Here is a 16,543-nt window from a genome sequence, read left to right as displayed (position 1 = left end):
AGAACATTGTCTACATAATAAATAAATAAATCTTTAAAAAATTAAATTTGCTGAAAATATGAACATATTTTATCACTATGTGTTTATAGCACAAGTGAATGGCGTTGCCTAAAGAGTTTGTAATGCCTTGCCTTAGGCTACTACTTATCTCCATTCTTATGCCAACCTGACACTTGGTTCTTATTGGAGCACCCTTTGCCTCTGACATAGTCCTATATAACCAACCACAGAAAGCTCTTGTGTCCTTGTGCAGAGCTTTGTCTGTGCTCTGAGTTGGTTAGCCATGAGCGAAGACACTGAAGTCCTTGCAGGGCAGAGACCCTGCAGAGAACACAGATGAGTGGCCTACGGCAGTGCACAACCCTGGCTTTGCTTACTTCCCAGTATGCAAGTCTGTGTTAGCGCTTTCTCCATGTTGTGGCTTGAAAAGGGACCCGCATTTCTGGTCTAGAAAAACAGGCATTAAGTCTCAGTACTAGTTGATTGTGAAGTCACATTAAATTCTGATGTGAGAGCAAACATTTGAGTGAAAATGCCACAAGTGTCAAATAATTGTCTCATCCCAGTACAGGGAGAATAGTCTGATTCTGGTTTTCATTTTTATTCTGGTCTGTTGTTTCCCCTGATTATGTTTATAAATTTTAAACATATTTATGACTGCGTTTACTGAATATCAGACAAATATAGTGTTTCCATTATGGGAGGATGAAATTAAAATATCAAAATTAAAAAGGTAAATTTTTGTGTGTGTAAAAGAAAGTACATAAAACATTATAGGTTTAAGCCCATAGGCTCAAAATATCAAAGCTAAAGCTATTTTAACATAGATAAAAAAATATTCTTCCTATAGCCATAATGCTGCAGTTTATTACTGTTGACCAGCAAGTGTGCACTGTATTCTGAATTTTTAATCTATTTTCATGTGTGTTTGTTGCTGTTTCTGCTGGGTTATGGTTAGGAGAGAATGAACCTACCAATAATCTAGAAATACCCTGTGAGTACCTGTTACATGCTTGCTATTCTGAGATTTGCTCCAGAAAAGCAGAGCATGTTCACTCTGAATGAACTTTCAAGCCATACATACTGACCCTAAGACAATACAGACATGGATGAGTCAATTTGTACAAACTGAGTTTGGGATGGAAATGACAATGTCTGTTACAAAGTTAACTATGAAACTATGAGATGCTTTCTGTGTGTTCAGTGTCTGGGCAGTACCGTGTTAGGTACAATGAATATTTTTTAAATGAATACATGACTGTGTTAAATCATATGACTCTACTTCTAATGTAAGAATGAAATGAGAGAGGTATATACTTCTGAGGGGAAAGTGATTTTGAAATTATTCTTCAGGAGAATTTATGACTGAATTTTGAAAAAGTTAAATGAAAAAAATGGAACCCACATGCATTCATCCATTCATTCACTTAAAAATGTTAATGGTAAGTGGATCTCTGTGAGTTCAAGGCCAGCCTGGTCTACAAAGTAAGCCCAGGACAGCTAAGACCACACAGAGAAACCCTGCCTCAAAAAACAAAAACAAAAAGTTAATGGATATCTTCTAAGAGCAAAGATACAGTGCTACAGGAGCAGGGATCATAAATGAGGCAGTTGTTGTGAATGTTAGCTTCATAGAACTGCTACACATAGAATGCCAGTCATTATATATAACCAGATTATGGAAGGTCTAAAAAGCCACAGTAAGTTAGAACAAAAAATATCTATTAAAAGTTAAGTGTGTGCGTGTTTTCATGTGTGTAAATAAGGGTGGTTTGGTTTTATGAGAAAAGAAGTACAGTGTAAGAATTTGTTTTAGGAAGTTTGGTTTGGAAGTGATATGCAGGATAATAATAAGCACATTGCTGTCTCTGGTTTCATTTAAAGTTTTACGATGGGATTTTTGTAAGTTCCCATAAGAACATTTAAAGTCCTTTTAAGCAAGGACTTTTTCTTGTGCGTTGTTAGGGTTTTGGTTTGTGGCGCCTACAAATACTGGGAAAAGCAGAGGACAAAAGATTTATTTTAGCTCATGGTTTCAGAGGGTTGCTTTTCCGTCAGCCAAAATCATTGTTTCTGGGATGCCAGTGAAGCAAAACCTAATGGCAGAAGAGTGCAATAGAGAGAATGAGGGGCTGGGCCAGACACGAGACTGAACCCCCAAGTCTCCATCACCAAGGACCTCCTCCCTTCAACTAAGTCTTAGCTCACAAGTTTCCATCACCTCCCAAGAACTGTTGACTTATAAATCCATCAGGGTTATTCAGAGTACTCATGATTAAGTCACTTCCTAGAGCCCCGCCTCGGCATCAGCCCTTCAACGTACCATTATTACAGGGTCTCATTTGCTTTTACTTGATGCCATGTAGTTCCATTTCTTGTGTTTGGAATTGTGGAAATAAGGGGTTTTTCACTGTCCTAGTCAAAGTAATTTTGCAAATGTTATTGAAAGAAAGTACTTTTTTCTTCACTTGGTGAAATATCTTCAATTCCCTTATGCTAAATTTTAAAGACCATTCTACAATAAGCTTTAACAATACTTAGTTGATTAGAATAATCCATGAGCCCTGACATCTCCCTTTTCTTTTAGCCTTAACCAAGAGTAGCTATGACAATTACTCCTGGAGGTTAAAGTTCTAGAAGCTACTAAGATAATCCATTTTTAAAGTATTTTTGCATGTAAGTCAATTTTGTTCAAGGTGATAGGGAGCAAAATATCTTATATTTTCTTTATCCCTCATCCCCTCTCCATCATCTTTATCTGTGTTACCTCTGTTGGCTCTTCTTACAGCTCTTGCTTTCCCCAAGGATGTGGCTGGGAGAAAGGAGTTGCAGCAATATACAGCCTCTTCCCTGGGACACCCATCTCTTTGGGATCACAAAGAGTTAACTGGATGCAAGAAGCTACGTGTGCAGAACTGAGGACCAAAACACAGTGGCTAAGGAAGCTAGGCAGATTCTGCCCGTTGCGTGGTCTGTTTCCTGAAGCATCTTTACTGGACCTTTACTCCCTACACCACTCCCTTCCGTGGGCCCCAACCCAGTTAGAGCTCAGCTTAGGCTGAAAAGGCTGGAAAAGGGGCTGGATAGGCATTCAGGTAGCTTTTTTTTTTTTTTTTCATTTTCAAAGACATTCTTGTAAAATCACTAGTTCACCTCATCTAAACTGATGACATTAAAACTGTTTTAACTGACAAAGCAAACCCAGAGAATACTAGGGGTCCAACTCATGCCTTTTTGCTTCCTTCTTTTCTTGTGCTACAGTTAGAAGGAACCCACTTTAACTAGAGAAAGAAGGCCAATTTTTAAAAACGCAATCCCTCCCCCTTTCTTTCTTAGCAGCACTCATACAGTAGCAGTGGCAAAATAAACAACAATGTGTTGGATTTTGTTTCTCTTTATCTATATGACATTTGTGTCATCACCGTAGCTCTAATCCATATTCAGGCCTTCATGTTTGGTGTGCAGTAATATGTAAATGATCTCGCCAGCTGCATGGAGCAGTGTTTGTTTATTCTATTTCTTTTGGCACTGCACAGAACTGAATTTCTGCCAAGCTGGGGCGGCTTCCGGGAGCGCTGGCGTTCCAGGGGGAAGTTTTGAAAGGAAACGCACATCATAAGACTTCACTCTGGGAAGCAGAAAAATCAAAACAAACTTTCTGTTTACTAAAATATCGGTATTATGAATGTAAAATAATGTGTTTGTTAAAATATAATGAGCATGCCACTCATCTCCTGGATGCATGGCGTATGTGAGCTTTGGAAATGCGGGCACAATGCTGGAAAGCTGGAGCATGTTGATTCTTGGAAAGAAAATAGGCAAAATAAAATAGTCAGAGACAACATCTAGAAGTTTAAGGAGGAAAGAAATATTTTAGCATGCATATTAATCTTTGGAAACACATGGCATATACATGCATTTAAATGTGGACAGCTGTGGCGTTTAAGTGTTAAAAATTTTCATTAATGATGCATAGAGCTATCTACTTCTGTTGGCAAGCCTTTCAGTCTTCAATCTGACACTTCCTTTTTTATCCAGCAAGCTAATTTCCCCTCTTTTGTGAGGAGTAACTGTTTTCACACTAGCGCTTACCCAGCAAGCCTCCTTATTGTTTCGCGGCTAATTATCTTCCCCAGGTTCACCTTCCCCAGCACAGAGAGCAGCACAGCGGCTCCCAGCACTGATGAGAGCTCGGTTTATGGGACACTGTGTAAATAAATGTAAGCTCTGATCAGGAACATAACGAAGGAGCTTTAAAGTTTATGGAGTCAGAGCCCATCTAGTACTTTGCTAAATAATGAAGGAAAATAATTAATTTGGTGAAGGGGGGACTTTAGATTGTCAGGAAAAAGTAAAGGCTTTGCCAGTTTAATATGGAAGCTATCTGCAGATAAACACAGGGAATCCAGGTTGGTCTGGGGCCCCTGGCGGGTCCTAACAGCAGCACCCACATGGAGAGCATCCTACAGAGAAGTCCTTTTGAAGCATGGCTGGTCTGGCAAATGGTAGAGATCATCTGGAATTATATTTTTCTGATTGCTTCCAATTTATTAATAGGAAACAGCAACCAGGATCTATATAGTACAGAATGCTCTCAATCACAGTGAATGCAAGCACAGCAGAGACACCAGCCACAAAGGCAGCACTGCCACGGGCCTGACGGGCCTGACTGGAGTGAGTGACTCCAGCAGGCCTAGTGTAGGTAATTAGCCCTGCTGGCTGCTCAGGTTCTTGCTTATCTGCCCTACAAACTCAGTGTATTTTCTTAGTGGCCCTTCTAAGCACCCACATTAAAGGTTTAGAGCACCTAGCTATATTTAGCTAAAAAGAGAGGATTAAATGCACCTTAATCTCTACAGATTGCATTTTATTTTTCATTTACAAAATAAATTTATATTTGTTTCCTCATGATTTAAAGTTATTTCTCTTTGAGGTAGAAATCCATGCTTTGTGTTACTGTCCGAAGTGCTGCCACATGAAAGCTGGCTGGGAACCTTCGTGAGAGCCGCATCAGTCAGCCTTTCACTGATATGACAGAACACCTGAAAAAATAACTTGAGGGAGGAAGGATTCCCCTAGCTCACAGTTTCAGAGGTCTCAGATCAGACACGGTTGGCTCCATTGCTTGTGTGGGAGAGCCTCAGGGCTGGGAACCTGTGGTAGAGCGCGGCGGCTAACTTCACAGCAGCAAACGTAGAGAGAAAAAGACATGACGGAGCCGGTGACAAGATGCTGCCTTCAGGAACGTACCCCCAGTGACTTATTCCCACCAATGAGGCGCTCCCTCCTAATTCCCAGAGGTCAGCCTACTACAGAGGTTAGCATCCCCACGATCTATCTATTCCCGCCACCAGCTGGGGACTATTTGGGCCTTTTTTATATCCAAACCACAAGACCCAGAGCCACTGATTATATTCCAAACAAGATGAGTTCTTAAATATATTGAGATTTCAGAAAGTTTAGTCTTTTTCCCTTAAAATATCAAACATAATTCTACATTTTAATATTTCTAAGGATTCTATATTATGAATCAGAAATATAAAATCTCTTGGAAACCTTTATCCAAAACATTTGTTACCCACTAGAAGCATTCATCCTGAAATTTTCAGCAACCTTCTCCACATTCGCTGTAGTTTGCAAGCTCTGTAGTTGTTTTTGTGGCGTGGTCAGGAACAGCTCAAGGGAGGCACCCGTTCAACCCTGAGACATCTTAGCCCCCATCTGAGACAGCTAAGACAGCAACAATATAAATCACGTGAGGTATAATAAGATCAGATACAAGGGTTAAACTATGTCAAGAGAATGAGTCACCAGCTGACCTGTCTACTAATTAACCTTTGAGCCAATCAGATTACGAAGGTGAGGCAAACAATTTTAGTTGACTAGTTGAGGAAAGCTGGAGCAGAGAAAAATGGCATGTGCTGTTCCTCAGAATGATGCATTTTAATCACTAACTTAGCATTTTAGAGGAAAGAAAAGTCATGCCATACTTATTCCAAGAGGAATAAGTAATTAAGAACAGTGATGTCACAATGTTGGATGCCATTGTGTATATCCATGGAAATGAACAGATATAAAGTCCTCTCAATGAACATGGTAGTCCTTCCCTCTTAGTTCCTGGGAATACGATTCAAGATCCCTCACTGAAACCATGGATACTAAACCCTATGTGTTTGAGTACCGTGTTGTTTTCCTATACATACATATGTTAATACATTTTTCTTCTTAACAAAACATTGATCGCACACTGTAGCTATAGTTTTTGCTATTGGAGTTTTGAAAGCAAAACTAGCACAAATTTCCTTTTCCTTTGCAATTTTAAAGTTAGCTTTATTCTCATAGTACACCTTACCAACCTCCACTTTCAGCTTTGTCTTTCCACACAAAGAACTTTCACCTTTTTGCTTGAACAACACACGATATGGTTTTTCTTTGGCAAATTCAAAATGGCAGCATCAGTACTCTTGTGACTTGAGTGTAAGAAACTGAGCGAAGGAAAGTGTCTACCTTGTGATCAGCTGGTGGGCATCCCACACACAGTGGATGTGCTAGACAAGCAGCTGGTTCTTTTTAAGGTAAAGTGGGCAGGGGAGACAGATTTTGTTAGACTACTGAGAAAGGTGCTCAGTTTGGATGTTATGAACTGCTCATATCTGGAGTTTCCCTTTAAATATCTTCAGGCCCCAGTTGGTCTTGCACCACTGGAACCACAGAGAGCAAAACTACAGAGGGAGAAAAAACTCAGCGCTTTCTAAGGGAAGATGCTGAACAAAAGCTAACCCTTCTCTGTTACCTGATGAGTGACTTTTCAGGCAGACATCTGTGCTTGGCAAAGCTTTCCTTGTATCTTATGCTACTTCCAGATCATTCTAAGAATCTTATGTTATGATTCTAAAAATTTTCAATGCTCATACCCAAAATGCAAATACCCAACAGCTAGAATAAGCTGGAAAAATGAGGTGAGATGTTTCCCTTGGGGGAACTCTTTGCCCAGCTGCATGTTGTCCCTAGATTTTGCATACATTAGGTAAACTCAGCACCATTCTTCTGCTCCATTTGGAATTTCTACTGTTTCATTTGGGGTTATTTTTCATTAGAACTTCCTCGTAGTTATTTCAGGTCTGTGTAATCCTGAATAGGTAGGAAAAAAGAACTTTCTTTAATTTAAAAGTATTTTAGTTTACTATTATATTTAATTTTTTTTTAAATGTGGGCACCATTTTGAAATCTGGAGGAAAATTCCAAGGACATACCTGATAATGACTGAGAGCAGAAAAATAATCCTCTTTCCTACTGAGTCTGTTCCAGGTTGAATGAAAATTTCAGTTTTGTGCATACAAAGCAATGGACAAGATAAACTAGTTTATTTACTGGTAGAAATAGGTTATTTTATAGTTTCTTCTAGTACAGAATTTAGAGTTGGATGTGAAAGTAATTCTTTTCTGCACTGGAGGTTAGCAGTTGAGGACACATGATGGGGCACAACGCCCTGGGTACATGGGAGCAACTCAGGAGACGGAGGTGGGAGGATGGCTCAAGCTTGAAAACAGCGTGGCCAGTATACTGAGATCCTACTGCCATGGAAAAGAAAAACAAAGACACAATGTGAAAAGTTCTTTTTACAAAAGAATCAAGGTTGGTACTGGCATTGATTTATTGCCACCTAGCTTTAATAGTACCAACAATGAAGTTACACACTTAAGATTTGTATAGAAATTATGAAATATCTAAATGTCCTTAATTCATTGGCACAAATATATTGCTTCTCTATAAAAGCACCATTTCTCTGCATACAAGGCTTGGGCTAGCATATTTATCAGTGTTCACAAAGAAAACAAAATTTACACATTAAATGGGTTGTTTGTTTTGTCTTATCTTTTCTTGTGAAGTAAGGACACTGTTGGGATGCGCTCCAAGTCTGGAGTAGTGAGAGAAATGGTAGGACAATGAGAGCTGGCTGTGTCATCTGAGGCTGCCATGGTTTCTCCAATTCTGTTCGAAGGTGGTAGACAGCCTGGTGGGCCCACGTGCCCACAGATTGCCTGTGAACCTTCCTCCTCCTTCAGTATTTTTTTTTATTAATTCAGTGGCTTTTTTCTTAGTTCACACTAAAGTAATCATTTAAAGTAAGTCACGTCATAGTCTTTAGTACATTGATGGTATTATTCAACTACTGTTTCTACTTTGAATACATTTTCATCACTCAAAGGAAATTTTAGACCTATTAAGCCAGAGCATCTTTTCTTCCCTGATGAGAGCCCCCTGGAAATGACCTGACTCCATTCTGTCTCTAAATTCGCCTATTCTGAATATTTTTGAGATTACATATTTCCGCATATTTACCTCTTCTGGTAATAAATGAAGTAATGTAATATAGCCTGCCCTTGACTTATACACATAGATGCAACCAGACAATGATAAAAATATTTGGGGGAAGAAACTGTCTATGTGCAGAAGCCTGTCACTCTCCCTCAGCCAGAGCAGGGTAGCAGCCCCCGAGAGTGTCCGCACTGGAACAGGCATTAGACAATGACATAGAGTATTCCAAATGATAAGTGCTTCAGGGAGATCATTTCATACCAGAAATTTAGGGCTGGGAACATGGCTCTGTGGGTATCACACTTGTCCAGTCCACACAAGGCCAGAGTTTGATCCCCAGCCCTGGATGAAACCCAGCATTCTCAGAGTTTGGTCTCCGGAGCACTTCTGGGAACATTATCCATGGATATCACATGACAACGAAATGTGTTTGTGTGTGCTGCCTTACACTGCCCAACTTCTTGAGGCTATTAGCTTTTATAACTGAGCAGTGGCATGCCTTGCTGGTTTGCAGAGTACAGTTTAACCCCATGACCTTTTTCTGTCTTCCCACAACAATCTGGGAGACTGAGAGTAAGCTCTTCTTCTTTCACTTCACTTGACAATTTTATTTTGAGATCTGTTTTACATCATCAAGTATTTTGTATGCTGGGCTACACCAGAGACAGGGTAGGCTAGGTTCCTGTCCTCATGAAGTTTATTTATGGAAGGAACACTTCTATCTTCCACTGCTGGATTTTTTTTTTTTTGAGGGAGCTTTTTAATTTTCAGCAACTTTAGATTATGCTTGCACTGGTTAATTTTCTGTCGGCTGTGATAAAGTACTCTGATAGGAAGCAGACTGTGGAAAAAAGGGTCCAGGAGGATAAACTTGGTCATAGTGGGAAGTGTGGGTCACACTTTCATCCACACATGGGAAACACAGATAGACAGGCAGGAAGCAGGGCAAGGCTATAAGGCCTCCAGGCCTGCCCCCAGTGATGTGATTCCACCAGCAAGGCTCTCCTCCTAACGGTTCTGTGACTTCTCTAAATAGCACAACCAGCTGGGAAGCAAGTGTTCAAACACAGGAGCCTAAAGAGACTGTTTCTCATGCAAACCACCATAGCCAGAGGAGGAAATGTGTTCATGTCCACTCTCACTTTAGTGAGATTTGTAGGAGGGCCAGATCTTGTCTACTTTGAGCTTCTGAGCAGATTCATTATGGAAAAAAAAAAAAAATTCGCAAGAACATTTTTTGATCACTTGTGTGAGGTAGACTTTCAAAATTTTTTCTGAAGCATTTTAAAACAAACATTCTTAAACATTCTTGTCAATCTGATAGTGAGAAGAGTTTGATTGTTCTAATGTGTCAGCTGCAATAGAATTCCAAGACAATAGACCCAACTTTTAAAGAGGAGATTATTTTCAAAAAATTAGAAAGTCCTTCGACTATGGGCCTGGATGAGGATGGTTTGGTGCCTTTCTCACTCGGTTTTTCCTGTAGAATGAACCTAATTATAGCACACTCCGCACACACACACGCACACACACACAAAGGCCTCACCACATTTCCAGCATGATTGAAGCAAGGGACCTGTCAGTGTTTATCTAACCGACTCCAGTGTATGTTCACTAACCAGCTCTGGTAATGTGAACCCAGTCACAATTATCTCACATTAGGCCCTGTCATCTTCTCGCTGCAGCCCGGTGAAGAGGTGTTGAGAGCTGCCATTGTTGTCCCCACAGGTCTGCCCACAACAGTCTACAAAGCCAGCACCATGTTGCTACCGATAACTTATACGCTAGATAGCTTATAAAAGAGCACAGATTATGCTACAGTCACCGCATCTGTTTGTTTCTACCCCAAACAAACATTCAGCTGAGAGGCAGCAAGCAGCTTTCTTTTCCTCTTATTTTTTATGTTTCTCTTCTTTACTTGGAATTAAGTCTCTGCTCAATAAGAGACAAAGTAATGCAAACTCAGAATTATTATACAATTATCTCTCTGCTTTACAAGGACTTATTGGTGTTTTTATTTAATTTCCAACTACATTTAATCTAAAATGTAATTATATTTCTAATGCATTTTGGTTAAAGGTGGGAGTTAAGGAAAGTACTGTGCAAATGAAGAAGTGTAGTTATTACCTTTTGCTATTTCTCCTGATTCAAATTTATTCTCCCAGCCTTCTCCCTACATTTTCTCCCCTCTCTCTGCATTGTTCCCCAGATGTCCAGTCCTCTCTCACACACTGATGTGTGTATCTTCCACTGTCCCTCATAAGCTCATGCCCTGGTGTTTGTTATTGTGAAGAGAGGCTGGGGAGCACGTGGGAAGGCACGTGGGAAGTATGGCCCGGCCGAAGGAAGTGGGCTCCTGGGGCTGAGCATTTGGAGGAGCTGCCGGACCCTTGGTCCCTGGCCTGCTCTCTGACTGTTGACTGTGATATGTTCCACCTTTGTCATGCATTCCTGCTGCCAAGGGCTGACTCTGCACCATGCCTTCTTTGCCAAGGACTGAAGACCTCATTTGTTTTGCTTCTCTCAATTCTTTTGCTATAACAATATGAATACAGCTCATATAATTTTCTGTAGTATCGAATTTTCTACGTAAAAATCTTTCTTCCTAGATTTCTGTGTGTGGCTGTGCTTATTCAGCTTGTTGGGCTGGGTCTAGAACAGCGGTTCTCAACCTGGGGGGCCCAAATATAATATTATGCAATCAGATATTTCCACCATGATTCATAACAGTGGCAAAATTGTAGTTGTGAAGTAGTAATGAAATGATTTTATGGCTGGGGGTCACCACACGTGAGGACCTGAGTTAAAGGGTCTCAGCATCTAGTCTAGAAGAAGCAGCACGGATTAAAATGCAAGATTTTATAATAGAAGCATTCAGTCTATTTTTGTATTTTAGTATTTTTGAGATCCTTTGTAAAGGTCACATCTTTCAATGACATCCCTCAAGAAACACGACTTTAAATGGTTTTTGAGGTTATAATATAATTGCATCATTTCCCCTTTTCTTTCTCTTCTTCTTGACCCTCACATAAACTCTCCCTTGATCACTTTTAAATTCATGAACCTCTTTCTGCATTGTTATCATGTATTTACATTGTGTGTGCATGTGCATGTGTGTGTAAATACATAAATACAGCCTGCTCAATCTGTATAATGTCACTTGCATGTATATGACTTCCGGGCTGAAAATCTGGTATGGGGTAACCAGTGCTCTCCCATGGGGAAGATAATCTCTCCCACCATCAGCCTTCCTCAGGTCTCTGTAGTTCTGTGTGCGTGGTTGAGGCCTGTGAGCCCTCCTGTCCACCTTCGCATGTCTACTGATGCCATACTTGTTCAGGTCATGTTTCAGCAGCCATGTCGGTGAGACTTCATGGGTGTAATTCTACCTCGTGGAACCTTTCCACAGACTCATCCGGTGTGACCCCTGAGCCTACAGAGCAGTGGTTTTTATGTATGCGTCAGCTGGCACTGGGCTCCACAGCTCTTCATTTTGGTTGGCTGCGGTTTCCTGTGCTGGCCTCTCTGTTGACATGAGAAGTTTCTTTGGTGAGACATCCAGAGACAGCTGCATCAGGTCTTTACCAGGCTGCTGTTCTGTTTTGTTTTCTTTTCCATTTCCATTCTTTAAAGTAATAATGTTACTTATGAACACACCTAAAATTTTAAATCTTTAAACATGAAAATTCTAAGAAAATTTTAGAAGAGCAATCTGCAAAACCTAACTCAATTAAATTCATCTGATGCAGAGGGCAGTGATACAGATAGATACGCCTTCTTCACTGGAAGCTTGGTTCCTATTTCATCACTACTCCAAGCACTTTTCCTTTCTTTTTAATGTATTATGTTAATCTAAATAATCTTATCTGGAGAATAGAAATACCACATAAACTAGCCCCAACTAATTCCACTTGTTTCTTGGACACATGCGTAGAAGCATGTATGTGTCTGTGTAGTTATATATTATCCTGACTTAGGACAAAATTCTATTGTCATGAAACTGTCATGTCACACTGATAGGGAAACAGAACTTCCAGGAAATTAGGCCACAAACATAGAGGTGTGACAAGAACATACATAGCAGCTTTCCTGCCATCCAAGATTGCAGGCAGCCTGAACTATTGTGTTTCACTGTCAACAGTTAACCTAGTCCCCTTCCTCCACCCAGAGAAGGATGATTTCTGTCACACAGCATAAGTCACATACTCCTTGCTCCTCCACCTTTGCCAGGTAGTGGGTGGGACGAAGGAGGTGTGACCACGGTTGCTGTAACAGGCCTAAGTCATGACTTAGCTAAGCTTGCTTTCACATCCTTCTCTTGCTAAACTTAAAAGAAGAATCCTTGTTTGTCTCCTGGGCCCTGTCTCAAGGTCCCTCTGTCTTGCAGCAGGTATTAATAAACCTCTGCCTGAAGGACAAGTCCCTTAGCATCTCACTTCTCTGGAACCTTCTCTCCTTTACCCCCTAAAACCCAGCTGAACAAACTTATGAATGAAAGATCCATACCTGAATTAATTTATATCAATTATTTCTGCAAACAGGCTTTCCATTGGGTCCTCATTTACTATTCTCCATCCATTTGGCTTTATTCGAGAGCTCTTAGATTGTGGTGTGAACCCATATGGACTTACCAGTTTGTCAAGTATGGGACTATGTACATGTTTTTAAAGAAGTGCTAATTAATTTCTTTACAAATTACAATAACAATAGTAAATCACATACTTAGCTGCTTTGAGCATTACTGACTATGTTGACCTGTCAGCCAAGGAAGTGACAGTTCTGTCAATGTGTGTGCTTTACTGTCCCCCAATGGTTGCACTAACAGTGACTATTTAGCTATATAAATACCCTTTTGTCTGTCTGCTTGCCCCAGGGCGTATGCTTTATGGTTTGGGTTAAATTCTAAGGAAATGGAGATTTTTTTTTAACATACTGACAGAATTTAATACGGAACAGGAAGGCGTTACTAGAACCGAGGTGAAGGCTGTCCTCCACCTGAAGGCTAATGTAGACTCAAGAGGGAAAGAAACTGGCATATGTAAAGTTGGCCATGAATAAGATGGAGGACTTAGATCCTCAAAAGTCTATTTTAGGGTTTTGAGGGTCCAGAGGGAGGCTTGTCTAGAGAGAGAACGTAATAGGTCAGGAAAGTACTGAAAGGGGGTCTTTGTCACTTATAGTATGTCTTTTTTTAGAGCATTATAATGAATGTTCATAGAGCCAAAGACTAGGGTCTGGGGAACATTACAAAGAGCCTGAGATGTTGTGGCTCCTGTAAATCTAAGGAAAGGTTTAGCAAGTAATATCTTAACCATTCAGGTGAACCATATCTTCAGAATACAAACTGTTGGGCAAGAGGGAGGAAATCTCAATCCTACAAAAGGATTATAGATGGGGAAGGAAGAGAAGAGAAAGTGAAAACAGCTGCCAAGGTCAACCAGGAAGGAAATGAGTGAGGCAGAGTGAAGACTTCTTTAATATGGAAATTTTTAAATTATAAAGTGAATGATTTCCTCATAGATCCAGTCAGAGATCCCCTGGAATTATCATACAAGGCAATTGTAGAAAGTTTTAAAGAACAAGAGACTTAAAGTCAAAACATAAACCAAGTTTAATCCTTTCCTACGGAAATGTTTTATCCTAACCACTTTTGAGCTGTTCCTTCAGACGCTCTGAGCTCTGTCCTTTCACAGGCTTGAGTAGTTAGTCCAGAAGGCAGTCTCTGAACCAAAACCGTGTCCAGAGACGGCCTGAGCTTCCAGCATCGCTTAGGCACAATCTTGTGTCTCCAGCCAGGTGCACAGGTGTGAGACCCCACTGGAAAGGCCTCTGCTGGCACAAGTCAGCAGAGTAGCAGGGAGCCTGTGGGAGCCTCGGTTAACTAGTTCTCAGCAGGATGAGTGCATTTCAGGCAAGATAGCGTCTGAGATTAATACACTATTTGAGTGGACTGATTGATTGGCCCTCCAGCTGAAGATTTTAACATTCACTAGCTATGCACACTGGCCATTAGTCCTTTCTTTTATCAGTAGCAAAGAATAAACAGAAATTGTAATAGAAATTCATCCTGGTGAATGGATGCGGCATCTCAGGGCTGTGATAACTCGCCATGTACTAGACTGACTGCTAGAATGTTGGCAGCGGGAAAGATCTGTTTCAGAAAAAAATTTAAATAGCCTCTAATTAATTATAATTATAAGTTACCTTATAACTGGAACTCTTTTAAACTAAATCGGGCTATACGGAAAATCTCTTCTATATCCACACTTAATGTGTTTGTGCAGCAGCCTTTAACCATTAGTTTTAGGAAGAACTGAGACTTCATGAACATGCCCTAATACACTCCAGGTGAGGTTTTCTTCCTACCATTAAAGAACGAAAGGATCATGGCCCATTTTTCAACCAGCCGGTTGAGATAATCTGACTTGTAGTGAGAAAACCCTGGCTTGTTAGAGGTCTCACCCTCTACTTAGGTAGCAGATCAGGAACTGCTTTAAAGAGTAAGTTGGAAGGAATGGGGAAAAGGAGATAGCCAAGGAGGAGGCCAGTTGCTTATGAGCAATTCTGCACATGGTGAAGATTAGTTACCAAATATTGACTGCTTCCCCGGGAATTTATAATTATTCCACATTTCATCTGAGAATCATTTTGAAAGATCAATAGAGCTGTATCTGTTTTATAGGTGATGGCATTGATGCTCAGAAAGCTTAAATAACTTGTATAAGGTAATGAAGCTGGTGGAGCAGTCAGGCCACCAAATAGCCCCCTGAGCATGAGTGTAAGTGGACCCGAGGATGCTGTTTCTTCTTTCTGTCTGTGGGAGAACCTGTCAGGACCCACGATGCTTTTATCGCCTTCCTTGGCTCCACAATGTCACCACATAGCTGGACAACAAGGGTGCTGAAGGAGCCATCAGCGTTTTACACACATCATTACGTTTTACATAAATAGAGGCAAAGTGTAGAGGGCCAAGAGAAGATAGACTTCTCACGAGACAGGCAGAAAGCAATATAAGGGCACCTAGGCTAGGCTTCCCTGACAGTCAGGGAAGCCCTCAGACAGTTATCATTGAGGACTGGAAGATCTTACCTGTCAGAAGCACAGGCAGGACCAATAGTAACAGTTAACAAGAGTCAAAGTGAAATCTCTCTCAGCACGAACAAGTGAAGCAGGGGATGGAGGAAACAATGAGTAAGGCGCTGCCCTGGAACACTCAAGAAGATGTGGTTTTGTTCATGTTGGGTCTAACAAGAGGCAGAGCCTAGTTCTCATGGCAGAGCCCGGAAAAGAAAGAAAAAGGAAGGTGTGAACTCTACTCTAGGTTCCCAGGTAAATTGGACTCAAAGTGGAGAACCCAAAAGTAGAGGCATGATGGCTTTTTATGCTATCGACAGTAATCTACTAAGGACTCAGAAAGTAAACTGCTATGAGAATAATTGGACCCTAAGAAATTTCATGGATGCCACTCTTCAACCTTCATTTAGCAGACAGTTTTATTTTTAGCTGCTTTGATTATTTTCACGTTACATGACCAAAATAATTACTTAAATAATTGAAGGGAAGGGAGATTTCTTTTGTAGTAGTTTCAGAGGAGCCCGTTCATGGTCACGTGATGCCAGGTCCTTGGGCCTGTAGCAGAGCTTTGTTTGTTCTGCTGTTAAAGTTATCTTTATAAAATTGTGTTTGTTTCTCAGTTTCTCTCTTAACCAGACTATCACCCAAATAATAGAGAATCAGATACATTATGTATTTATCAAGCTTTACAGCACAATCCTGAGTAGTCTTAATCTAATTCTAACCCTCTAAGCTAGTCTGGCCTCCTCCCAGCATAAATCCCAGAGATACTTGTACTTTATGGCTTTCCTTGCTCTGCTGAATGTCTCCTCACGTCTCCTGGACCTCTGCCTTGGCTGAATCCCCTACTCCCTCCTCTAACTCCTCCTCCTCTGGCTGGCAGAAAGTCCAGCCCCATTCTCTTCCCTGCTCAGCAATTAGTTGTAAGCTGATTTATAGACATATTCGAGGACAATTAGGGAGAATTGCATAACAGCATTGAGACAGGAGATTCTCAGAACAAGGATTGCACCCAGATATGGGGGTACAGAAATCAGTACTTGAATTACACAATAACCTTATGCCTACACATTGCTATGAAGAAGAAGAAGAAGAAGAAGAAGAAGAAGAAGAAGAAGAAGAAGAAGAAGAAGAAGAAGAAGAAGAAGAA

General features: G+C 40.7%; 1 protein-coding gene across 2 annotated transcripts in view; it reads left to right on the top strand.

The window, feature by feature from the left end:
* Akap6 (A-kinase anchoring protein 6) overlaps positions 1-16,543 on the top strand; it is a 436,130-nt gene that overhangs the window by 409,129 nt on the left and 10,458 nt on the right. The gene's annotated exons all lie outside the window — the stretch shown is intronic.

This window comes from Psammomys obesus, unplaced genomic scaffold, assembly GCF_907164565.1.
Source record: "Psammomys obesus unplaced genomic scaffold, mPsaObe1.curated_primary_1811, whole genome shotgun sequence".
NCBI lineage: Eukaryota > Metazoa > Chordata > Mammalia > Rodentia > Muridae > Psammomys > Psammomys obesus.
The sequence above is the reverse complement of the archived record's forward strand: the minus strand, read 5'-3'. Positions and strand labels throughout refer to the sequence as shown.